The sequence below is a fragment of the Nicotiana tabacum genome, chromosome 8, assembly GCF_000715075.1.
Source record: "Nicotiana tabacum cultivar K326 chromosome 8, ASM71507v2, whole genome shotgun sequence".
NCBI lineage: Eukaryota > Viridiplantae > Streptophyta > Magnoliopsida > Solanales > Solanaceae > Nicotiana > Nicotiana tabacum.
The window spans coordinates 194,494,346-194,521,302 of record NC_134087.1 but is presented as its reverse complement, the minus strand read 5'-3'; the positions used below and the strand labels follow the sequence as shown (position 1 = coordinate 194,521,302).

The 26,957-nt window shown below is 37.0% G+C and overlaps 1 long non-coding RNA gene across 1 annotated transcript; it reads right to left on the bottom strand.

Annotated features, from left to right (window-relative positions):
- Nucleotides 1-22,641: 22,641 nt before the first annotated feature.
- On the bottom strand, nt 22,642-25,577 carry LOC142162907 (uncharacterized). The gene is made up of 2 exons (XR_012694395.1): nt 24,804-25,577; nt 22,642-23,045 (listed from the first exon to the last, which is right to left on the bottom strand). It is a non-coding gene; the product is annotated as an uncharacterized LOC142162907 (long non-coding RNA).
- Between the last annotated feature and the right edge of the window lie 1,380 nt (nt 25,578-26,957).

Below are 26,957 nucleotides of genomic sequence, written 5' to 3'. Positions count from 1 at the left end.
GTGGTTGGAGCTATTAAAGGACTATTATATCACCAGCTTATATCATCTGGGAAAGGCCAATGTGGTGGTCGATGCGTTAAGTAGAAAGTCAGCCAGTATGGGTAGTTTTGCATATATTCCTGTCGGTGAGAGGCCGCTTGCTTTGGATATTCAGGCTTTGGCCAATCAGTTCGTGAGATTGGATGTTTTGGATCCCAGTCGTATATTAGCTTGCACGGTCGCTCGTTCTTCTTTATTGCAGCGTATACGAGATCGGCAGTATGATGATCCTCATTTGTGTGTCCTTAGAGACATGGTGCAGGACGGTGGTGCCAAGCAGGTTACCTTAGGAGAGGATGGAGTTTTGAGATTGCAGGGTCGAGTTTGTGTGCCTAATATTGATGGACTCCGAGAGTTGATTTTAGAGGAGGCCCATAGTTCCCGGTACTCTATTCATCCGGGTGCCACTAAGATGTATCAGGATTTGTGGCAGCATTATTGGTGGAGGAGGATAAAGAAGAACATTGTTGCATATGTGGCTCGGAGTTTGAACTGTTAGCAGGTTAAGTACGAGCATTAGAGGCCCGGTGGTTTGTTCCAGAAGATTGAGATCCCTTAGTAGAAGTGGGAGTGTATCACTTTGGATTTCATTGTTAGACTCCTACGGACTCAGAGGAAATTCGATGCAGTGTGTGTCATTGTTGATAGGCTGACCAAGTCAGCACATTTCATTCCTATGGCAGTCTCCTATTCTTCCGAGAGGTTAGCTGAGATATGTAAGCACGTGATTTTTGCCTAATATGAGAATTACTCCCAAAAAATTCAAAAATAAAATGATTTTTCTTTGGTGTGCAATTTTGTGATATTTTGTGATATTTTGAATAATTATTTGTATTTGTGTGTGCATGTTTATTTGCTAAATTAAAAAAAATACTAAAATATATCACATTTTGCATGTAGGATTTAATTCTACAATTGTTAGTAATTAAATTTGTTTTACAAAAATTAAAAATTACAAAAATAGGCATCGTTTGCATTTTTAGCATTTAATGTCCAAATATACAATTTTATGCTTAATTATTACTTAATTGTGCGTTAATTGTTATTGGGAGTTAATTTGCGCTTTTATAACTTAATTTAGTTCTTAATAATAAGTTAAGTATTTTTATAATTTAGTTTTAGAGAAATAAAAGAAGAAAAGAGAGCAAAAATATAAGGAAAGTCGGAATTGGGCCTCTTCTTCAATTTCAAGCCACGGGCCCAAAAAATGGTCCAATCTTCCTTACGACCCAGTCCATTTCGAACTGGGTCGACCCAGTCCATAACCCAAAAGACCCAAACCCCCTTTGTCTTTCATTTTTTACAAAACAAAAACAAAACAAAAAAAAATAAAAGAAGAAAACCCTAGACTTAATTTTGTCATCCGCCCCCCTCCTCCTATCTTCTTCTCCAAACCTCACACAACCTCCCCATCAATGGCTACTTTCCCATCCATGGCTGCCCGACAACCATCCTCCAAATGATCAGTCCAAGCGCCGGAAAACCAGACCCCTCCACCGTCCGCCATTGACGAGCAACGTTGTTGCTGCGTTTTGCTCGTCGACCAGCTGAAACCTTACTTCCAAACACTCCTGTCGCAGCTGCTTCCTCGTCATGACTGCCCCGTCCAGCTTGAGATTGTTTTAGCTGCGTTGATGCTGCCCGTTTCTGCCCCCGCTGTTTCTGCCGATGTTTCTTCTTCTCCCCGTCGTCCTCCTCGGCGGACAGCTGTTGCCATGGTTGTCGCTGCTGCGCCGCTGCTGCTGCCTGTCGCCGCCGATGCTGCCGCGACGCTGCTTATTCCCCTCCATCTTCACGTCGAGCTGCTCGTCACTGCTGCTCACGTTTCCGCCATGGCCACGATGTTGTGGCTGCTTCATCTTCTCCGAACAAACAACCAAACGTTGCTTCTGTTTCGCGTAAATTATTGCTACTGTTTCTACGCTACTCAATAAAGTCGAGTTCAAGCTTTTGTTCGAGCTTTGGTTGATATTTGTCAAAACAGTCCATGTCCGTTCGAGTTCATCGTTGATTCATCTCCGGTTAGTTGTTTTTGAGTTTTATTTTGGTCCATATTTTTGTTTGATATTTTCCGGATCCAAAATCGTTAAAGAATTCAATTCTTGTAATTGTTTATATGAAGCATGGGGGACAAAATGAAATGGGGTGGATTGTGATATAATTGTTTAATATAAAGGGGAGACAAGACAAAATTTAGTGGGGGAATCTTGTATTATTTTATGTTAGGCATGGGGGACAAAATATAATGGGGTGGTGTGATATGTTTATTTAATGTAATGGGGATGAGTGGGAAGATAATGGGTTGGGTAGAGAAAAAGTATTGATTTTAATTAATGGAAAGATTTATGGGATGGGTTATAAGAAGTCTTGAAATCAGAATAGAACAGAAGAGAGATAGGAGAGAAAAAAAACACAGATAAGAGAAACGAATCTGGAAGAAAAAATAAGAGAGAGAAAAAAGGCTGAACATTTAAGAGGGAGAAAATTCCGAAAAATATTTAAACTTTCAAACTAAAAAGTAAAAAAAATATTCTGCTTTCTTTCATTGTTTGAAATCAGAATTAATTGTTGTTTCATCAAAGCTTGAAGCTTTTGTTTTTTGGGATTACTACTCCACCGGTCTGTTACTGGGTTGTTACTGTTGCTGGGCTATTGTTGCTGTGTTGTACTGATTTTACTGCTGCTGCTGATTCTCATATTCATTTTCTTTTGCTTCCAATATCAGGTACACAACTGAAAAGCTGGTTATTGTAATCCGAAATATGAAGCGTGAATACATATGAAGAATGAAAATTTGAAGTTTTAATTTCGTTTTTTTTTCTTTGTTCCTTTTGTTGATTGTATTTAAGCTATTTCATGAATTACTAAATAATAACTGGAATAAGAAAATAATATCATAAGTTAGTCTGTAATAAATCAGTTCGGCAAAATAGATTAATTCACTAGTTATGAAGGCTTCAAGATTATAGGTTGATCATGAACAAGTAGCTAAATTTAGCTAAGACACGAATTTAAATTAAACATCGTAAATTAGGCATTAAGGCATGACTTGAGCTTAAGCAAGATTAGAAGAACGTTTAAGTCTAATAAACTTTCTAATAAGCTTTAGTAATTATGGTTAAATCTAGTTTCAAATGATTGTGAATAATTAATCTCAATAATATTTTTTTAAAAAAATAACAATGCTGAGTTTTAATCTAGCTATATTTGTTTATTTTGAATTTTAGTTGTTGAATTTTTATTTTATTTATAATTTCGAAATTAAGAGTAAAATTCCTTTTTCATCAATATTTGTATTAATCAAACAATTAGCATGTCATGTTTTCTTAAAATAATAAAAAGCTAGTAACTAATTAGGATTTTCTTTCTTTATTTTAGAGACTAATTTTTATAGAAAAATGTAGTCGCTTTAAGATCTGTCCATTTAAAATAAATGAGATGAGCCTCGCTTAATGAAATGTATAGATTGTGGGGCCCTCAATAAATGTACATTTAATCGCTTAGAATTAGGGAGGAGCCGTTTTAGCAAATTTCACGGCCCTACCCAAAATAATGATACGCTAGTCGCTCTAGGCGCGTATTTAATAATGTTATTTTCTTAAATACGGGTGTGCATTTATGTAACCCAAATCTAAATCTCAACGGAGTCGAAATGTGTCGATAATCACGGGTGCATTGATTGCGACGTGATTTGAAATACGTTTTCACAATGTTGCAATTCTTCGTAAAATAATAATAATAATAATAAAAGCGGTTAAGGGATAAGATTTGCACATAAGTTTATAATACGTATTATATCAGATAATCAAGCCAAATATAACAGTTGAGCGACCGTGCTAGAACCACGGAACTCGGGAATGCCTAACACCTTCTCCCGGGTTAACAGAATTCCTTAACCGGATTTCTGGTTCGCGGACTGTAATACAGAGTCATTCTTTTCCTCGATTCGGGATTACATTGGTGACTTGGGACACCCTAAATCTCCCAAGTGGCGACTCTGAAATAAATAAATAAATCCTGTTTCGGCTGTCCTTTAATTGGAAAAAACTCCCTTCACCCTCGCGGGGGCGAAAAAAGGAGGTGCGACAGCTCTGGCGACTCTGCTGGGGATAAAACCCAAAACCACTGGTTCAAGGTTCAAGAATTCGAGCTTGAAATAATTGTTATAGTTGGCTTTATTTATTATCTGATTTTTACATGATTTATGCTTAATGTGCTAAATGTTGCTTTTTACCGCTTTAAAATTATCTGAATTGTGTATATAAAACTGCTACGAAACCCTTCTTCTTTCTGAATCTTCTGAATTTATGGTGTACACGTGCGCGTGGCCCACCTTTCTGTTAGAAGTCATACCAAATAAGACGAAGTTGGGACAAGTAACTAGGCCGGGCAGACTTTCGTGCTCCCGGTACGTTGCCCCCACTTCGGCTCAAGCTGTCCACTTGGGTAAGCCAGGGCTAGAACAATATGCCTCAAGTTTTTCACTTAGAATAACTCAGCTTCATGCTGGATCCCTAGTAGGAACGTTTGTTTGCATCACGTGCATTTGACTTTGGAGGCTCAACACAGGGGTTGAGTCTGTCTAGGACAGGTGTATCAAAAAATGAAAATGACCACCCTGATGCACCTTACTTGCTGCTACTTGCGCATTTATTTGATCCGGATTTGTATGTTGACTGACTTTTGAATATCAGGAATAATATTTTAAAATTGAAAAAAAAGAAATAGCGGTTAGGGAATTGATTGTTTATTTTTGAAAAAAAAACAATACCCAAATACTGTCAAAACTCTGCCGAAATTTTGAGAAAATGAAAAAAAAATGTTTTATTAGTTTGTTTTATTAAAAGCAAAGAAAAAATAGAAAGAAAAAAAATCGTTGTTCTGTCTTATTTTTCAAAAAAAATATATATATATATAAAGGAAAATAGTTTGTCTTCCCCTGAAAATGACAATGAAAAAGAGTCTTACTTTTAAAATAGTTTTTTTATTCGTTTCTGAAAAATTCAAAATGAAAATGAAAAGAGTCGTGCTTTGAAAGTGGTTTTGTTATTTGTTGCTGAAAAAAAAATCCTGTTTTAAAATAGTTAAAAATCCAAAAAGTTTTTCTTTATTTCAAAAAAATGTATATATATCTTTATTTGTTGCAAAAATATTTGTCCTGCCAAAAAGTCTAGAAAAGTTTTTTTTAGACTCCCAATTTTCAAAACAAAAAATCCAAAAATATTTTCCATTATTGACTTCTTTAGAAAGTCTTTTTAATTATTAAAACAAATATATATAATAAAATAAAACAAATCCGAAAATATTTTCCTTCTTCTTTAAAAAATTGAAAAGAAAATTCAAAATTCAAAAAAAAAATTATTAGAGGTAAAATTACAAAAACTATTTTCTTTCTTCTTTAGAATAAGAGAAAACAAATAAAAATTCAAACAAAAAAATATCTTCCTTTTACTTTTGAAATTCTCAAAGTTCAAATCAAAAGAAAGGGAATTCTTAGAAGTCTTTCTTTCAAAAAGAAAATCAATCAAAAATCCAAAAAAAAAAAATACTTCCTTTCTTCTTTTAAAGCAGTTCTTTTACAAATTCAAAAAAATAATAATTTAAAATTAGTTTATTTACTTTATTCATGACCTGCCCGAACTACGCGGGTTTGATTCTCACCGGATGTGAGATACGTAGGCAACCCTCATCGGGTCCAACCCTCTTTTTGCTATAATAAGCCATAAACCATTAAATAAATAAAAAAAATATGTCAAATTTTAATTTTGTCATAAAGAAGTCGGGTGACGCTGTTTTGTCAAGACATAGCCGAATGTTCCCGAAAAGGACGCCGGAAGGCTGACTTTGCATAAACAGCCACCTTTTGGGTCATGTTTAGGATTTTGGTCCAGTTGACCCACACAGCCTTAAAAATCTTCGTCCCCTAGGCGCTGAAGGGCCGTGTTTGCAACACCTGATTTTTATTGTAATTTGAAAAAAAAACAAAGAGTCGGCTGTCAGGTGAATACCGTTTGAATTTTGTCATAATAAGCCGAGCCAGCTTCGGCCGCGTCTTAAACCATTCTTGCCGAAATAGCCTCAGAGTATCTTTCAGTTGTCGAAAGGCTATTTTCGTAAAAGAACGGACAAGTGTGTAAAGTGTCATAAAATAATCCTCTCCGGCCTCAAAATTTGGAAGGGGCCACATTTGCAAAAATAACCGTTTGGTTGCATTTGTCAAACGGAGAAAGGAAGTTGGCTGTTTGTTTTGGAGTTTGTAAAACTTTTGATTATAATATGTGGGTCGTTTGATTTTCAAGTTTGTAGGTCATTTTTAAACCTTTGAAACCCAATATGAAAATTGAAAAAAAAATGATTAGTATTGCTTATCTTTTATTGGTCCGAACTACGCAAGGTCTGATTCATGCGGGGTCATGATACGTAGGCAATCTCCATAAGATTCGACCACCACAATAAAATATATATAATAAAATAAAATAAAATAAAATATAAGTGAATAAAAGGAAAAGATATCATTAATAATGAGGATCGACTAAGTCCATTTTAACCTGTTTTGTTTTGAATCATAAAGAAAAAAGGTGGTTGGTGTGTGGTAATCCGGAACTACAGGATCCAAAAGCACACTTTGCGGGGATCAGGCCTGATGACAGAAGCACTCGAATCCTATTGGGGAATTGTTGACTAGGGTTGATAATATTGAAGTTGGGAATGGTCTAGGCAACTCTGATGCGAAGCTCAGTGGCTGAGATGCCATTTTTGATAAAATGGAAGGACGCTCCGTTCCTTGGTTAGCAAGAGAAAATGTTTCGGTGGCTTATTTTGTTGTCATTTCTGTTGTTCAGATTATTAGGATTGTAATTCGGATATTGTTTTGTGTCAAACCTTCCTATCTGTCCATTTTTGTCATAGCGGTTTGTTTATGTTTTGTCCAGTGTGTTTTAGGATTTTATTCTGGTCTGTGTTGTTGGGTTTTGTTATTCAAACCATTTCACCGGTAGTCTAATACAAAATCCGGTCTTTTATTATTTTCATTCATCTTTTTATTTAGTCCTTTTATCATTTTGTTCAACGCCGATTCTAGTGACATGACATGCGCACACAGTTTGGGCCTAGCCTTAAAAGTTAATTATAAAACCCTGGGAAGGTGATCAAAGCATTTAAGGGAAATAAGAACAGTTTGAGATTATTTGAAGCTCGAGTCATGTGGAATTAGGGCAAGTAAAACACAAAGAAAACCGTTAAATGCAAGATTCGCCGAATTGGCATGAGGGTCGTTCATGAGAGTGAGAGTGTCGCCCAGCAGTGCTTTAGAAAGGACAAATGAAAAGCAAGTGTTTAACATAATTGTCAAGACCAGCACCGTCGGAAGAGACTATAAATCTATGTTCAATTGTGTTGTTTGCACTTGGCATGTTTTGAAGACTGGAATGACGAAGGCATTTTGTTCTGCTACCTAAACACTTTATCCTTCGTTACCCCTTTTGAGCCTTATTTTATTTTCTTTCATACCCCTCGTTCGGAATCAATAGCAACGACTAGGAAATACGAGCCTGGAAGGTAAAGAAAAAAATCAACAAAAAAAACAAGAGAAAAATGATTAAAAAAAACAAAAGAAAGTCAGAAGAAAAAAGAGGAATTGGGAACTACGTTTGACCTGATTCCTCAAAGAGGATACGTAGGCGCCTCACGACTCGGTCATAGGGTGCATAGTGTGCATAATGTGTATGGTGTGCATAGTGTAACAAAAAAATTAAAAAAAATATAAATAATAAATAAATAATCCCCAAGCAAGAAACTGGGGCAAGGGTTGCGCTTGTTATAAACAAATATGATTCCGAATGTTGTAATTTTTAACCCAAAATTTATTTTGTTTTTGAGCCTTTAATACCCTTTCTTTCTAGCCTATCCAAAAACCCACATTACGGTCCAAAGAAAGACCTTCTGACCAGTCTGCAAAAGATACCAAGTCAGACAAATGAGAGTCTTACCGGTGAACATAACACTCTGTTCCACAACAGAAAGGACTCTAATCTCCAGCAGAGAGAGTCGTACCGGCAACACTCCAAATCCCCAGCGGGAAAGTGATACAAATGAGAGAGTCTTATCGGTGAAAATCTTCACGGACACCATAAGGCGATGAAAGCTGAGAGAAAAACCAAATGAGAGAGACTTGATGGTGAAAACATTTTGGGCACTACAAGTCGAATAAGATTGGGAATCAGGATGGAGGATAGTCAAGGGAAGATCTTGAAAGACGATTGACGACGGAGGATAGGCCACATATGCATGTCATGACCATTAGAGTCGGTGTCTGCGTTTGATAGGTTTTTAGTTATAATTTCTTTTGTTAAAGAGTCATCTTTTTCCTTTGTCTTTTATTCTGTTCTTTTTTATCTTTCTCCTTTCATAGAAATTTCCCCAGTAGAGTCTGTTTGGTCAGAACCAGAGGGAAATGACTTCAAAATAGGCCATCAGCTATCCAAGATAAGATCTGACTAGTACATACAAATGGTATAGTCAGCAAGGAACAAGCGCAAGGTCAGTGTCAAGAAAGATATCTCCAGCAAAAGGAGATTGACAAAATGATTGACGAGTGTCAAAAGGGATATCCTTGCCGAAATCAAAGGTTATCAAAACCTCAAGGCCAAGGCCCGTGGACAAACAAGGAGAGCAATAAGCATGATTTGGGAAATTCATATGAGACTACAAGGTCAGGTAAATGCCAGTTACCGAGCTGTGCCACAAAAGAAGAGGGATATCCCCAGCAAATAATATCATCCCCAACAAGTTGTGGAACGCAGAGCAAGGAAGGAGAAAGGGAAAGTCATCCCCAGTAGGAGTATCACAACCAACCACCGTGTTTTAAACTAACAAATTTTGTTTAATTTGAAACAGATAAAGGAAATGGCATTGATTACAGAAATGCATGCCATAAGGGAGACTGTCAAACTGGGGCAGAAAAGTTTCCTTTCATTTGGAAAATTTTCTGGAAGTCAGGTACCCATTCGAGGAAGAATAAAGATAACACCAGTTTCAAGGGAAGTGGTCTTTGAACCAGTGTTGCCCCAATATAATAAGTTTCAATGGAGAAGTTGTTCCCCAGCAGACATAACAAAGGGATAACATGTGTGCTCAGAAAAGCAAAAACCATTATCATCCCCAACAGCTTCCAGAAGAATGAAGCATCGATTTGAAAGGATAAAACTCCCCAGCAGCGTTATCCTAAACAACGTTATCCCAAGAATATAACGCTTTTATCCCCAGCAGTGTTGAGAGAAAATAAATTCTAAAAAAAAAAAATTGAATTTGAAGGAGGGGAAGAAAGGAGACTCCCACAGTGGTATTATCCCCAGCAAGCAAGAACAAAGCAGAGCGAAGGAAGGAGAAAAGAAAAGAAGAAATTACGAAGGTAAGTTTCTCAAATCATTGATCTTTACATTTTCCTCTTAGGATAAAAAGTCCTAATCTGATGAACTTCCCTCCCGATACAATCTTGGTCCGATGAAATTTTTCTCCCAAGATAAGATATCAAATCTTAGTCCGATGAATTTTCTCCTAAGATAGAAATCTTGGTCTGATGAAATTTTTCTCCCAAGATAATATAATAAAATCTTAGTCGGATGAATCTTTCTCCTAAGATCACAACAAAATGGACCTAGTCTGACGATTTATCTCCTAGAGTCAAAATCTTGGTCTGATGAAATTTTTCTCCCAAGATAAGATACCAAATCTTAGTCCGATGAATCTTTCTCCTAAGATCACAACAAAATGGACCTAGTCTGACGATTTATCTCCTAGAGTCACAATCTTGGTCCGATGAAATTTTTCTCCCAAGATAAGATATCAAATCATAGTCCGATGAATCTTTCTCCTAAGATAAGATATCAAATCCTAGTCTGATGAATTTTCTCCTAGGATAATTTGAAAAAAAAAGAAGAAGTTTGAATTAAAAAAAATGGTTGAAGTCAGGAGCCCCCCTGAAGAATAGAATGGCGATTTATTGGTTGAAATCAGGAGCCCGCCTGAAGAAAGGAAAGGCATTTTTTAAAATAAAGGGTTGTTAAAATCGTGCCAGCCAAAGAAAGGAATGGCACTTTTGAAAAAATGGTTGAAGTCAGGAGCCCCCTGAAGAATAGAATGGCGATTCATTGGTAGATATCAAATCCTAGTCTGATGAATTTTCTCCTAGGATAATTAGAAAAAAAAAGAAGAAGTTTGAATTGAAAAAAAAATGGTTGAAGTCAGGAGCCCCCCTGAAGAATAGAATGGCGATTCATTGGTTGAAATCAGGAGCCCCCCTGAAGAATAGAATGACGATGTATTGGTTGAAATCAGGAGCCCGCCTGAAGAGAGGAATGTCGATTATTTTCAAAGTTGTTGTTGAAGTTAGAATGGCGATTCATTGGTTGAAATCATGAGCCCCCCTGAAGAATAGAATGGCGATGTATTGGTTGAAGTCAGGAGCCCCCTGAAGAATAGAATGGCGATGTATTGGTTGAAGTCAGGAGCCCCCCTGAAGAATAGAATGGCGATTGGTTGTTAAAATCGTGCCAGCCAAAGAAAGGAATGACACTTTTGAAAAAATGGTTGAAGTCAGGAGCCCCCCTGAAGAATAGAATGGCGATTCATGGGTTGAAATCAGGAGCCCCCTGAAGAATAGAATGGCGATGTATTGGTTGAAGTCAGGACCCCCCTGAAGAATAGAATGGCGATTTAGTGGTTGAAGTCAGGAGCCCGCCTGAAGAGAGGAATGACGATTATTTTCAAAGTTGTTGTTGAAGTCAGGAGCCCCCTGAAGAATGGAATGGCGATTATTTTAAAAGTTGTTGTTGAAGTCAGGAGCCCGCCTGAAGAGAGGAAAGGCGTTTTTAAAAGTTGTTGAAATCTTGCCAACCTAAAGAAAGGAATGGCGATGTATGGGTTGAAGTCAGGAGCTCGCCTGAAGAGAGGAATGACGATTATTTTCAAAGTTGTTGTTGAAGTCAGGAGCCCGCCTGAAGAGAGGAAAGGCGTTTTTAAAAGTTGTTGAAATCTTGCCAACCTAAAGAAAGGAATGGCGATGTATGGGTTGAAGTCAGGAGCCCGCCTGAAGAGAGGAATGGCGATTATTTTCAAAGTTGTTGTTGAAGTCAGGAGCCCGCCTGAAGAGAGGAAAGGCGTTTTTAAAAGTTGTTGAAATCTTGCCAACCTAAAGAAAGGAATGGCGATGTATGGGTTGAAGTCAGGAACCTGCCTGAAGAGAGGAATGACGATTATTTTCAAAGTTGTTGTTGAAGTCAGGAGCCCGCCTGAAGAGAGGAAAGGCATTTTTAAAAGTTGTTGAAATCTTGCCAACCTAAAGAAAGGAATGGCGATGTATGGGTTGAAGTCAGGAGCCCGCCTGAAGAGAGGAATGGCGATTATTTTCAAAGTTGTTGTTGAAGTCAGGAGCTTGCCTGAAGAGAGGAAAGGCATTTTTAAAAGTTGTTGAAATCTTGCCAACCTAAAGAAAGGAATGGCGATGTATTGGTTGAAGTCAGGAGCCCTCCTGAAGAGAGGAATGGCGATTATTTTCAAAATTGTTGTTGAAGTCAGGAGCCCGCCTGAAGAGAGGAAAGGCGTTTTTAAAAGTTGTTGAAATCTTGCCAACCTAAAGAAAGGAATGGCGATGTATTGGTTAAAGTCAGGAGCCCGCCTGAAGAGAGGAATGGCGATTATTTTCAAAGTTGTTGTTGAAGTCAGGAGCCCGCCTGAAGAGAGGAAAGGCGTTTTTAAAAGTTGTTGAAATATTGCCAACCTAAAGAAAGGAATGGCGATGTATTGGTTGAAGTCAGGAGCCCGCCTAAAGAGAGGAATGTCGATTATTTTCAAAGTTGTTGTTGAAGTCAGGAGCCCGCCTGAAGAGAGGAATGGCGCTTATTTTTAAAAGTTGTTGTTGATGTTGGGAACCCGCCCAGATAACAGAGGCATACATTTCAGTCTTTACATTTCAGCATCGAAGTTGGGAGCCCGCCCAGACAACAGAGGCATACACATTCAGTCTTTACATTTCAAGCATTGAAGTTGGGAGCCCGCCCAGATAACAGAGGCATACATTTCAGTCTTTAATTTCAAGTATTGAAGTTGGGAGCCCGCCCATAGAATAGAGGCATACATTTCAAGATCAAGTCAGAGGACAATAAAACATAGGGTTACAATAGGAATCCCCAACAGGAGACAATAAAATTCCCCGGCACCGGGAAACAGAAGGTTGCAACAAGAGGTCACAGCACAAACTCAAGTGCATGTGTCAAAAAGAAGAAAAGCACCGGAAAAAATGCAAGCAGACAAGAAAGCAAGGCAACAAGAAAAATTGCAGTATAGCTTAGCTTCTTGTTTTCTTTTAAGCACGGTGTAACAAGGAGATCGGTAAGCAGTAGTAATAGCATGCAACAACAGTAACATTGCAGTCCAACGGTAGTCCCAGCTACCAAAATTTCCCGAACTACATTGACCTGATTCCTGTTTAGCCCAGGATATGTAGGAAACCTTTGAAGCAAAGGTTCGGTCAAATCTTTTTCAAAAAATGCTTCACACGGAGTACTCGGATGGGCAAAAAATCGCTCGCTTTATCTTTGCACGAAAACCCTTCGTGTCTTCGGGCAAAGAGGGGCAGCTGTAAGCACGTGATTTTTGCCCAATATGAGAATTACTCCCAAAAAATTCAAAAATAAAATGATTTTTCTTTGGTGTGCAATTTTGTGATATTTTGAATAATTATTTGTATTTGTCTGTGCATGTTTATTTGCTAAATTAATAAAAAAATACAAAAATATGTCGCATTTTGCATGTAGGATTTAATTCTACAATTGTTAGTAATTAAATTTGTTTTACAAAAATTAAAAATTACAAAAATAGGCATCGTTTGCATTTTTAGCATTTAATGTCCAAATATACAATTTTATGCTTAATTATTACTTAATTGTGCGTTAATTGTTATTGGGAGTTAATTTGCGCTTTTATAACTTAATTTAGTTCTTAATAATAAGTTAAGTATTTTTATAATTTAGTTTTAGAGAAATAAAAGAAGAAAAGAGAGCAAAAATATAAGGAAAGTCGGAATTGGGCCTCTTCTTCAATTTCAAGCCACAGGCCCAAAAAATGGCCCAATCTTCCCTACGACCCAGTCCATTTCGAACTGGGTCGACCCAGTCCATAACCCAAAAGACCCAAACCCCCTTTGTCTTTCATTTTTTACAAAACAAAAACAAAACAAAAAAAAATAAAAGAAGAAAACCCTAGACTTAATTTTGTCATCCGCCCCCCTCCTCCTATCTTCTTCTCCAAACCTCACACAACCTCCCCATCAATGGCTACTTTCTCTTCCATGGCTACCCGGCAACCATCCTCCAAATGATCAGTCCAAGCGCCGGAAAACCAGACCCCTCCACCGTCCGCCATTGACGAGCAACGTTGCTGCTGCGTTTTGCTCGTCGACCAGCTCAAACCTTACTTCCAAACACTCCTGTCGCAGCTGCTTCTTCGTCATGACTGCCCCATCTAGCTTGAGATTGTTTCAGCTGCGTTGATGCTGCCCGTTTCTGCCCCCGCTGTTTCTGTCGATGTTTCTTCTTCTCCCCGTCGTCCTCCTCGGCGGACAGCTGTTGCCATGGTTGTCGTTGCTGCGCCGCTGCTGCTGTCTGTCGCCGCCGATGCTGCCGCGACGCTGCTTCTTCCCCTCCATCTTCACGTCGAGCTGCTCGTCACTGCTGCTCACGTTTCCGCCATGGCCACGATGTTGTGGCTGCTTCATCTTCTCCGAACAAACAACCAAACGTTGCTTCTGTTTCGCGTAAATTATTGCTACTGTTTCGACGTTACTCAATAAAGTCGAGTTCAAGCTTTTGTTCGAGCTTTGGTTGATATTTGTCAAAACAGTCCATGTCCATTCGAGTTCATCGTTGATTCATCTCCGGTTAGTTGTTTTTGAGTTTTATTTTTGTCCATATTTTTGTTTGATATTTTCCGGATCCAAAATCGTTAAAGAATTCAATTCTTGTTTTGTTCGTCGTTCATCGTTGAAATCATTTTTCTAGTTTGTTCATGTTCATGTGCTTTGTTAAAATTAATTTTCATATTTCAAAATAGAAGTTTAATTAGTTGTTTTCATATTCATTTCATGTTTGTATTATTGTTTAAGTGAATATTTGTTAGTTTGATGTTTGTTAGATTCAATTCGAAATTTAATTAACTATTTCTTCAATTTGTTTCATGTGTTTATGTATTGTTAGAAATTGTTAATATTGTTAAGTTCAAGCTTAAGTTCATAATTGTTTATTCGTCGATCTTGTTATTTATCTAAAAAGAATTTAGTTGTGTTAAAGGAAATATATTGATTTAATCGTTTTAATCCGTCATGTTTGTTGTGTTAAAATAGATTCATTCATGTTCATACTTTGTTTGGATGATCTTGAATCCGAATTTTGTATAGTTTGATTTCTTGTTTATCATTTATGATTATTTCTTGAATTTGTCTCATAATCTTGTTTAAGTTTAATATATGAATTGTTGTTGTAATGTTGTTAGAGTAGTTGATTTTAAGTTCAATATTATTGAATTTAGAAATCAAAATATACTTGTTTGTTGTTGTTGTTGAATCCGAAAATAGGATTATTTGTTGCTAAAATATTGTTCAATCAAATTTTAGTTGTTCTTTGTTGTTCAATTTGTGTTCATGTGATTTGTTGTTGAAATGTTGTTGAAATCATGTTCATGTGATTTGTTGTTGAAATGTTGAAGAAATCATGTTCATGAATTTTGTTGTTTGAACATTGTTAGAAATTAATCATATTGTCTATATTTTGGTTAAGTTTGATTAATTGATGTGTTATAGCTGATAGGTAGTTTGGTAATTTATAGTACTTTCGGGGGTAAAATAATAATTTGCAATAGGGTCGGAGGGGTAGTTTAGGAATTCACATTTTGTAATTGTTTATATGAAGCATGGGGGACAAAATGAAATGGGGTGGGTTGTGATATGGTTATTTAATATAAAGGGGGGACAAGACAAAATTTAGTGGGGGAATCTTGTATTATTTTATGTTAGGCATGGGGGACAAAATATAATGGGGTGGTGTGATATGTTTATTTAATGTAATGGGGATGAGTGGGAAGATAATGGGTTGGGTAGAGAAAAAGTATTGATTTTAATTAATGGAAAGATTTATGGGATGGGTTATAAGAAGTCTTGAAATCAGAATAGAACAGAAGAGAGATAGGAGAGAAAAAAAACACAGATAAGAGAAACGAATCTGGAAGAAAAAATAAGAGAGAGAAAAAAGGCTGAACATTTAAGAGGGAGAAAATTCCGAAAAATATTTAAACTTTCAAACTAAAAAGTAAAAAAAATATTCTGCTTTCTTTCATTGTTTGAAATCAGAATTAATTGTTGTTTCATCAAAGCTTGAAGCTTTTGTTTTTTGGGATTACTACTCCACCGGTCTGTTACTGGGTTGTTACTGTTGCTGGGCTTTTGTTGCTGTGTTGTACTGATTTTACTGCTGCTGTTGATTCTCATATTCATTTTCTTTTGCTTCCAATATCAGGTACACAACTGAAAAGCTGGTTATTGTAATCCGAAATATGAAGCATGAATACACATGAAGAATGAAAATTTGAAGTTTTAATTTCGTTTTTTTTTCTTTGTTCCTTTTGTTGATTGTATTTAAGCTATTTCATGAATTACTAAATAATAACTGGAATAAGAAAATAATATCATAAGTTAGTCTGTAATAAATCAGTTCGGCAAAATAGGTTAATTCACTAGTATTGAAGGCTTCAAGATTATAGGTTGATCATGAACAAGTAGCTAAATTTAGCTAAGACACGAATTTAAATTAAACATCGTAAATTAGGCATTAAGGCATGACTTGAGCTTAAGCAAGATTAGAAGAATGTTTAAGTCTAATAAACTTTCTAATAAGCTTTAGTAATTATGGTTAAATCTAGTTTCAAATGATTGTGAATAATTAATCTCAATAATATTTTTTTTAAAAAAATAACAATGCTGAGTTTTAATCTAGCTATATTTGTTTATTTTGAATATTAGTTGTTGAATTTTTATTTTATTTATAATTTCGAAATTAAGAGTAAAATTCCTTTTTCATCAATATTTGTATTAATCAAGCAATTAGCATGTCATGTTTTCTTAAAATAATAAAAAGCTAGTAACTAATTAGGATTTTCTTTCTTTATTTTAGAGACTAATTTTTATAGAAAAATGTAGTCGCTTTAAGATCTGTCCATTTAAAATAAATGAGATGAGCCTCGCTTAATGAAATGTATAGATTGCGGGGCCCTCAATAAATGTACATTTAATCGCTTAGAATTAGGGAGGAGCCGTTTTAGCAAATTTCACGGCCCTACCCAAAATAATGATACGCTAGTCGCTCTAGGAGCGTATTTAATAATGTTATTTTCTTAAATACGGGTGTGCATTTATGTAACCCAAATCTAAATCTCAACGGATTCGAAATGTGTCGATAATCACGGGTGCATTGATTGCGACGTGATTTGAAATACGTTTTCACAATGTTGCAATTCTTCGTAAAATAATAATAATAATAAAAGCGGTTAAGGGATAAGATTTGCACATAAGTTTATAATACGTATTATATCAGATAATCAAGCCAAATATAACAGTTGAGCGACCGTGCTAGAACCACGGAACTCGGGAATGCCTAACACCTTCTCCCGGGTTAACAGAATTCCTTATCCGGATTTCTGGTTCGCAGACTGTAATACAGAGTCATTCTTTTCCTCGATTCGGGATTAAATTGGTGACTTGGGACACCCTAAATCTCCCAAGTGGCGACTCTGAAATAAATAAATCCCGTTTCGACTGTCCTTTAATTGGAAAAAACTCCCTTTACCCTCGCGGGGGCGGAAAAAGGAGGTGCGACAAGATATATATCCGGGAGATTGTTCGTCTTCATGGTGTGCCCGTGTCTATCATTTCTGATCGAGGTACGCAGTTTATCTAACATTTCTATAGAGTAGTTCAGTGAGATTTGGGCACACGGGTTGAGTTAAACACAACGTTTCATCCTCAGACGAACGGGCAGTCCAAGAGGACCATTCAAATTTTGGAGGATATGCTTCGAGCTTGTGCCATTGACTTTGGAGGCTCGTGGGATCAGTTTTTGCCTTTAGTCAATAACAGCTACCAGTCGAGTATCTAGATGGCTCCTTATGAGGCTTTGTATGGTAGGCAGTATCGATCGCCGATTGGATGGTTTGAGCCGGGAGAGGCTCGGTTGTTGGGTACGAATCTAGTGCATGATGCCTTGGACAAGGTCAGGATTATTCAGGATAGGCTTCGTACAGCTCAGTCCAGGAAAATATGTTATGCCGACCGTAAGGTTCGTGATTTGGCATTCATGGTCGGTGAGCGGGTATTGCTTCAGGTATCGCCTATGAAGGGCATGATGAGATTTGGAAAGAAGGGAAAGCTTAGCCCTAGGTTCATTGGCCCGTTTGAGATTCTTGATCGAGTGAGAGATGTGTCTTACAGACTTGCGTTGCCGCCAAGCTTATCATCCATGCATCCAGTGTTTTATGTGTCCATGCTTCGGAAGTATCACGACGATCCATCCCACGTGTTAGATTTTAGCACTATCTAGTTGGACAAGGACTTGTCCTATGAGGAGGAGCCGGTAGCTATTCTAGACCGGCAGATTCGTCAGTTGAGATCGAAGAGTTTTCCTTCTATTCGTGTTTAGTGGAGAGGTCAGCCTGCTGAGGCATCGACTTGGGAGTCCGAGTCCGATATGCGGAGCCATTATCCGCATCTTTTCTCCGACTTAGGTACTTTCTTCTTATGTCCGTTCGAGGACGAACGATTGTTTTAGAGGTAGAGGATGTGATGACCCAAAAGGTCATCACTTGATTTACGAGTAAGTTCTACGTTCCAAGTCCTAGAATCCTCCTCTTTCCTCAACTTGATTTGCGTGTACAGTCCGGGCACGTAACCAGAAAGCCATTATGTGAAAAATCTGTGAAAAATGATGAATTTTGCCTTTAAAATGAATTTAAGTTGACTTCGGTCAATATTTTGGGTAAACAGACCGGGACCCATGATTTGACGGTCCTGGAGGGTCCGTACGAAAATATGGGACTTGGGCGTATGTCCGAAATCGAATTCCGAGGTCCCAAGCCCGAGAAATAAATTTTTAAAGAAAATTATTTTCTGGAATATTTATGAGTTTTTGGAAATGAAATGTGTTTGAAATTTGATGGTATCGGGACCGTATTCTTGGTTTGGAGCCCGGTACATGTCTTATATGTGATTTAAGTCGAGCGTGTAAAATTTGGTAAGAAATTGAAGTTGTTTGATGCGATTCGAACTCGTAGTTGTGAAAATTGATACTTTGAAAGTTTTGAGATGTTTCTTAGATTTCTATTCTAAATTCGTTGTTTAAGATGTTATTTTGGCGATTTGATCGCACAGATAAGTTCATATGATGTTTTTGAGTTGGTATGCATGTTTGGTTTGGAGCCCCGAGGGCTCGGGTGAGTTTCGGATAGGTTTCAGAAGGTTTTAAACTTAGAAAAGGTTGTAGGTTTTCAGTTTCTGGTGTTCTGGAGTTTTGTTCTTTGCGTTCACGGAAGGACTCTCGCGAACGCGAAGGGTAAGTCAGGCTAAAGGAATTTTTCTTCTACGCGAACGCGAGAAACAGGTTGCGAGCGCGAAGCTTTGAGGGTGCTTCCTTTCACGAACACGGACCTGCTATCACGAACGCGAAGGCCTTTGGGCCTGGGCAGGGGGAGAGGGATTTTTACTCTATGCGAAGGCGGCCACCGGACCGCGAACGCGAAGGCTCGAGGAGCTGAAGCTCCGCAAACGCGAGCCCTTGAACGCGAACGTGATGGCCATCTGGGTCTGACCCATCGCGAATGGGACAGGACTATCGCGAACGCGACAGGCCTATCGCGAACGCGATGAAGGCCTGCCCAGTGATTTTAAAATAGAAGCAAAAAATGGGCAGAACCCATTTACTTCATATTTTCGAAATTTGGGAGCATTGGGGCGATTTTCAAAGACCAATTTCTTCCGCAAAATATAGGTATATGATTCTAAACCTTTTTCTTTCGATTTCCCATTGCATTTCATCAATTTTAATCCAAAAATCTAGGGTTTTCATGGTAGAAATTAGGAAATTTGGGTAGAGTTAGGGCTTTTTGATTACTTGGGATTTAGACCTCGTTTTGGGGTTGGATTCCGAAACTAATTACATATTCGGGCTCGTGGGTGAATGGGTGATCGGGTTTTGGTCCGAACCTCGAGTTTTGACCAAGCGGGCCCGGGGTCAATTTTAGACGTTTTGAGAAAAAATGATAGAAAACCTATAACTAAACATTGGGTATGAATTCTTTAGCATTTATTAATGTTGTTAACTCAATTTGGACTAGATACGAGTTATTTGGAGGCGAATTCTAAAGGAAAAGCAGTGTTTGAGGCTTGAGAGCCGTGAAAATTTGAGGTAAGTGTTTGGTCTAGCCTTAGCTTGAAGGATTAGGAGTTGTGTCCTATTTGCTATGTGTTATTTGTTGAGTACGACATATAGGCATGGTGACAAGTATCTATACATTGGTGTCAAGCATGCCTGTGAGTTTTAAATTAAAATCGTTGTGTTCTTAATAAGTACTACGAATGCCTAAGTTGCTGATTCTCTGTGTTAGGCAAGAATTATGATTATTCTCGTGAAAATTGCTTATGGTTGAGTATTGGTGCTAGTTGAGGTTTCTTTTGTGAAGTTAAATATTGGAATAAGTTTGGTTATAGCTGATTCTCTTGCCGGAACGTATTTACTTATATTGTCGATTCCCTTGTTGGGATAGTGTTGCTTCCTTATTATTCCCTTGCTAGGACTCTTTTGTGATTGGTGTTTAATTGTATATTGGGATCGGGTTACACGCCGCAAGAATATTATATTTATATTGGGTTGCACGCCGCAACAATATTATAATTGGATCGGGTTGCACGCCGCAACAGTCATTAATGATATGGATCAGGATGCACGCCGCAATAGTATTTTTATGATTTGGATCGGGTTGTGTGCCGCAACAATAAATGATAAAAGTGGTCATTGATTGGTTACGGTTTCCTTATTCTTTCTGTCGCGAATTTTAAATTGTTCTTTATGCCTTTCTCCTGAGTTACTGTTGGTAAATGATATTCCCACACAACATGTTCCCCATCCCATCCTTAATTGTATATTTCTGTTTTATTTTTCGATGTGTATGATATAACTGCATAGGCTTATTGGTAGTCCGGTCCGAGCCTTGTCACTACTTTGTCGGGGTTAGGCTAGGCACTTACCAGCACATGGGGTCGGGTGTGCTGATACTACACTCTGCACTGTGTGCAGATCCGGGAGCAACAGCTTTTGGACCTTAGCTTGGCTGGCTGCCTTCGGTCCATACAGAGATCCAAGGTAGTCCTGCAGGCGTCCGCAGGCCCTGGCGTCTCCCTCTATCTTTTCTTCTTGTTTCACTTATGTAATCCAGAAACAGTGTTGCATTTATTTTTCGGATCTTGTTTGTAGAATTCGTAGACCGTCTGTGGAGTTGTGACACCAGTCTTGGGTAATTTTGTTTAAGAAATCATGTTGGAATTATTTAAAGGGTTTAATTGTTTCTTCCGCTTGTTTTAAATTTTTCGTTGTTTATAAGTTGTTGATTCACATTTGTTAAAGAATTAAAATGGGAAAAAGATCATTTGTTCAACGGTCGGCTTGCCTAGCTTTCACTAGTAAGCATCATCACGACTCTCGAGGATGTAAAATCCGATCCGTGACAAAAATTTAGGTACATGAGAATATCGACCATGTACTGAACAATGAATTTAAATTGGACAGATTAATATCAAACTATTTCAATAGTTTAAGACTTATACCTAGACTTTTAACATAGTTGAAAGAGTATAGGGAATGCGATTGGGTAGTAATGGACGTGAAATCACTTGAAATTTTATGTAACTACAAACTACACTGTGTATATATAATTTTTATTATCATACATAAGATTTTAGAACTATTTATTGTTATGTTTTGTGTCCAAGATAATAGGGGTAAACCTTCCAACGGCACCGGAACCACATGCAGTGCAATGAAAGGTATTCAATTGAATTTCTCTCGTCGAAAAATTATACTTGTACATATATAAATTTCTGAATACTTTTGACATTGAAGAAGTACATCTTCAAATCTCAACTGTGGCATTTATGTATTTTTTTTCAAATTCTCTTATCAAAATTTTCATTGTCCCCTACACGTGTGAAATTTATTTTATGACGTTTGGTAATCAGGTAATCACAAATTTGGTAGGAAATTTTAGTAGCTAAGGTATATGCACATAAATCAGGAATGTTTGAACGATTTTGGTTAGCAAAAGGTAAAAATAATACGGGTTTACATATTCGCTGAAAACAATTTCTTTAGTTTTTAGAAGAACTAAAAATTTGTTCTAGACAAAATTTGCGTAAAAATAGCACGGTATAGCCAATTTTCGGACTGGTCATTCAAAAATAGCCAGCGCTTACGAAGTCAATGAAAAATAGCCACTATTTTGCTGCAACAGAGATTGGTCCAGCATAATATACTGGAGTTCGGTGCAACTGTGTATGAACTCCAGCATATTATGCTGGACCGGTATACTTTGCTTACTCCAGTATAATATACTGGAGACTGGAGCACCAGTGCTCCAAACTCAAGTATATTACACTGGACAATTATACTTGCTGGAACTCTAGTATATTATGCTGGAGTCCTAGTGTACTTATGCTGGAACTCCATCATATTATGCTGGAGTTCCAGCATACTTATCCTGGAACTCCAGTATAATATGCTGGAGTTCAAGCATACTTATGCTGGAACTCCAGTATAATACACTAGTGTATTTTTCGGGATTTGAACAGTGTTTTCGCTCAGATTTATCTTCACATGAAAGTGGCTAAATTTCGATTACTTTTAAAACTATGCTATTTTTGAACGACCAGTTGTAAATCTGGCTATTTTTGAATTTCTCCCAAATTTGCTTATGCTCCTTTTGTTTTATGGACTCTGAAATCCAACTTGCTCATTTGGGCTTGTAGATAGAGAAATTTTCATAAAGCACTATCTTTTAGTGGTAATTAGCTATCTATAGATATCATTTGCTATATTACGGATTGTAGATACGTTTTCTGTTGTTATAAGATGTATTAGATATATTTAAGCTATTGTATTCATGAATACAGTAGCAAAAATAGGCGTGAATCAGGGAAGTCTAGCTAATCAGTTGTTGTATTCGAGTGTATTCGACTGTATTCATGGCATGAAACATGGGATTACAGCTGGACAGATTATTGTATTCGACTGTATTAACGGCGTTTCACGGCGTGAAACAGGGGATTACACTGTTTTTAAATGGAAAGTGTATCAATTAACATAATAGACTCCTAATATAACTCAACAAACTCAATTATAACACACAAAATTTGTATTTCCGGTTATAAAAAAGATTCTCAACCGAAAAATACCCCAAAAGCATAGCAATCTTCAGAGAAATTATATAATACATCTGAATACATAAATTATATTAATTAAAAAAATATATGAATACATTTATGATATATAGCGAGATAGTGAATACAATGAAATACATAGAATACAGCGGGATACATTGAAATACAATGGGAAAAAAAGACAGTGAATACAATGAAATACATGGAATACAATGAGATACATTGAATTACAATGAAAAAAAGATATTGAATATAATTAAATACATAAAAACACAGCATGATACGTTGAAAATACATTGAAATATATTAACAGAAAATCAAGTTGCTCAGCCTCAAACTCCGTCGTCTTTGTTCAAGAACAAACCCAAATTTCCGGCGAATCCGTCGTCGAGCAATGGTGGCAGAACAAGGACTCTGTTAAAGCTTGAATCTTGTATTGAAGATGACGATGTCACGCCCCTTTTTCATTCCAAACCTCACTAACCTTCTTAAAAAATAATAAAAGGATTATGTGAAGCTCGAAAGAGTTTCAATTTTGAAAGTGACAAAAGATAGTGTTCAAAAGGATTAACTCAGAGTCGCCACCTGACATTTGATATCGGTGTGTCAGGTCACCGTTTTTTAGAAAATATTTTTCCTTTAAAACACTTGGACTCAGAACTAAGTCTGCACCAGAGGTTTGGGAAAGGGGATTCATTTAACTCGGGGAGAAGGTATTAGGCATTCCCCAAGTCCAGTAACTAGTACGGTTGCATACTTGATCTAGTCGACTTTTAAAATATTCAAGTTGAAGTAAAATCACAGAAAAGAAAAATAAACACAAAAAAGGCTAGAGGTCGTCCCCACCTAAATGATAGAAAATTAAAAGAAGAAGAAAAACTAAAGTTCTAAATTATCATATGCTATTTCTTCTACGATGGTCTCCATAACCCCCAATCACATAGTACTATGGGGCATTCCTAGAATAAAATATATACAAATCTTTCAGGGCATTCCCCGGATAAATTTAACTAATGGAACGACCTCTCGCCTCAGAACTAACAAAAATCCTAAGACTTGCCTACCCAAATGTTGTCGGCCCAAGCATGCTCCTAGCGGAAGATGTAATAAAAGTAACAAAATAAAACTAAAAGAAATAGAAATTAATTTCATGCTCATTCCCTTTTGAGTTTCTTCTTTCATGCATTTGTCCGACCAACCCAACTTCTCGCAGCCCGTGCGTGAACCAAACATTCATCCAATCAACCAAAACAAGCACATACAAATAGACGTCTAAGGCAGTCAGCATTCAACGTTGAAAAAGTAACAAAAATAGTAAAAGCCTATCCCAATATAACATTCCAATACACACAGAAAGAAGAGGACAATGTGAGTTAAGTTCTATACGAACAGTTTAGGAGTTAGTATGCCATCTTCCTAGATAATGTTACTACATGAACTTTCAAAAACCATTTAGGCTAATTTGAACAATTCTAGGAGTGAACATGGATGAAATGTAATGCAAATAATGACCAGGCTTCTGCCAAATACTTAAACTATTCTAAGAGGACAAAAGTAAACCCAAAACACAACTAGCTTAGACAACATTCAGAAAACATGTTTCACTATAAATCAGCACAGAGGACGGGTCTACAAACAAGAACAAGAACCTCATCTCGTGAGAAAATTGATTTTTGATTTTTCTTTGGCTTCAAGGATCGATTTTGTCCCAAAATGTCCGCGACGACAAGATAATCTAGTGACTCGCTTAATATATGAGGGGAATAGCATTTAGAGACAGTAGACAAAACAAAGAGTTGCACTTTCAGATCATTATCCAGGAAAGATAGAGTTGTCAATTCAATTCCAAGGTAAAAGGAAATCAAGTTGGTTTAAGTTCAAAGGCGAATCCGCTAAACTTCAACAAAACGTTAATTATTTAGTCATGAATTCAAACTGGGCTAATCGAGATTAGTAACATCGAAGCATAGGCGAACAAAACCAACCATCAACTGGCCGAGCAGACAAATCAGCTGGAATAGCAAGAAGGCCAATTGAATACACTGCCCATTTATGTAAAACTCGACACAATCGAGTACCAAATCAGCGATTACAAAGTTAAGTCATATTGCAGTCCAATTTGTCCAAATTAAACAGGTTCAAAACCATAAACATTTCAACACAGAAGTAAAGCAAAATGCAAGTAACGGAGGGGGATCAAATCTAACTAAAATCAAATGTGACAGGGGAGACAGAAATGAACCTGGATATTCAGAATTTCAATTAATTCCAGAAGCGAGGACAAGAAAGTTCAACGACGAGGAACTGAAGTGAATCGCAAACAAGAACAAGAACTTCGAATAGGAACCCGAACGGCAAGTGAACTTCAACTTCGACGAGCTTCAACCAACCTCAATCAAGGTCCATATTTGAAGCGAAATCCAAAAAATGAATTAAGATTTTTAATATGTTTCTGATTTTTCGAAATGAATCAAAACTCAGAATAAAAATCAAACTTAAACTTCTTCTTTTTTTCATTTTTTCTGGAATGCAAAGCAAACGCTAAAAAAATTTCAGGACTCAAAGAACCCTAGACCTTTTCTCCGCCTTTTTTCTTTTTTTCTCCTCCCTATTTTTGTCCGAAAATCCTCCAATATATAACTCTCTCTCAAAGCTTCTCCTTCTTCAGCAAGAAATCATGTATGGCCCCCAACAAGATCCAAAAATCCCATTTTTAACAAAAAATAGAAAATGGAAGTCTTGGATCAAAATTTAATCCAACGGTTCCCATTTTCCAACATTTATTTCAAGGACTCGGATTTTTTGTTTAAACAAAAGAAATAAAAGAAGAAATCTGCGTGAATCAGATTGAAATGATGAGATTTGGTACGAAAGGGATGATGTGGAAGAAGGAGAAGATGAGGGGGGACCATGGGACTCGTTGAGTGAACTCGCCGGAAAACCGCCGAGTTGGAGGCGGGAAGAAGGCTAGGAAAGGGGTGTGATGCGACTACTTAGGTCTTGAAGATTAGGGCTAGGGTTTTTTTTGGGGAGATAAGGTTCTTATATGGGGTGTGGGGATTTAATTTGGGTTGTTGGATCAAAAGGGGTGAAGGGCTAGGATTTAGTGTGGGAAATAGGGCGGGTTACTGGGTCGTTTGGGCGGGTCTCAGGGATGGGCTGCCCATATTTGGGCCTCTTCTTGCCCGAAATTGGGCCAAAATTTGGGACTCTAACCCTTTAAATCCATCAATTTTAGAAACTTAAACCTTTTCTTTATAAAAAATGATTTAAAATTAATTATGATTAAAGTAAAATATATCATACAATGCACGATATATATATATATATATATATATATATATATATATATATATATATATATATATATATATATATATATATATATATATATAAATTATTATGTTCAAGAGTAAGATTAAAAATCATAGTAAAAATAAAATATATTGTTATAAAAATATTAATAATCTAAACTAAATAGAAATAGGATAAAACATGAAACTATTTTTGTATTTTTGAATTTTTTTGTGCTTTATAAAATATAATTAAATTTAATAATAAAGTGAAATCCTATAGAAATAAGTTCAAATAAATATCCTAAAAATACTAGGAATATTAAAAGTAATTCTAATGCGCAGGTTAAAATTACATGTCTACAGATGCCCCTCTTTGTCTGGAAACACAAAGAGTTTTCACACAAAGAACAACAAGACATATTTTTGACCTGACCCTTATTTATAGAGACGAAAACTAAAGAAAAAAAGAACGTGACCGAGCCCTGCTATCTGAGCTACCTACATATCCTTGGCTATAAAGGAATCAGGCCACGTGTAGTTCGGAGTGAGAAGAGCGATGGAGTGTACCGAGGTGGAGAGCCGAGTGGAGTGCCGTCGAGGTTCCGGTCCGCGGTTCCTGCCATTACATCAAAATAAAAGGAAAAAATTACAGCAAAAGTAAAAGAAAAATACAAGATCCTATCTACTTCTCGTCTTGAATCTTTCGTGAATCTCTGCTTGATCTTCAACATGAGATTGAAAAATGGAACCTGTTCTTCAGGCGGGCTCCTGATGCTTCCTGAATTGTTGTATTGAAAGTAACTCTAAAATAAATTCCCTTGTTCTCCAGGTGGGTGACTGATTAACAAAACTTGAATTGTATTCCCTTGTTATCCAGGTGGGTGCCTGGTTTCCAAAAACTCGAACTGTATTCCCTTGTTATCCAGGTGGGTGCCTGATTGCCGAAACTTGGAATGTATTCCCTTGTTATCCAAGTGGGCGCCTGATTGCCAAAACTTGAAATGTATTCCCTTGTTATCCAGGTGGGCGCCTGACTGCCAAAACTTGAAATGTATTCCCTTGTTATCCAAGTGGGCGCCTTATTGATAAAACTTGAAATG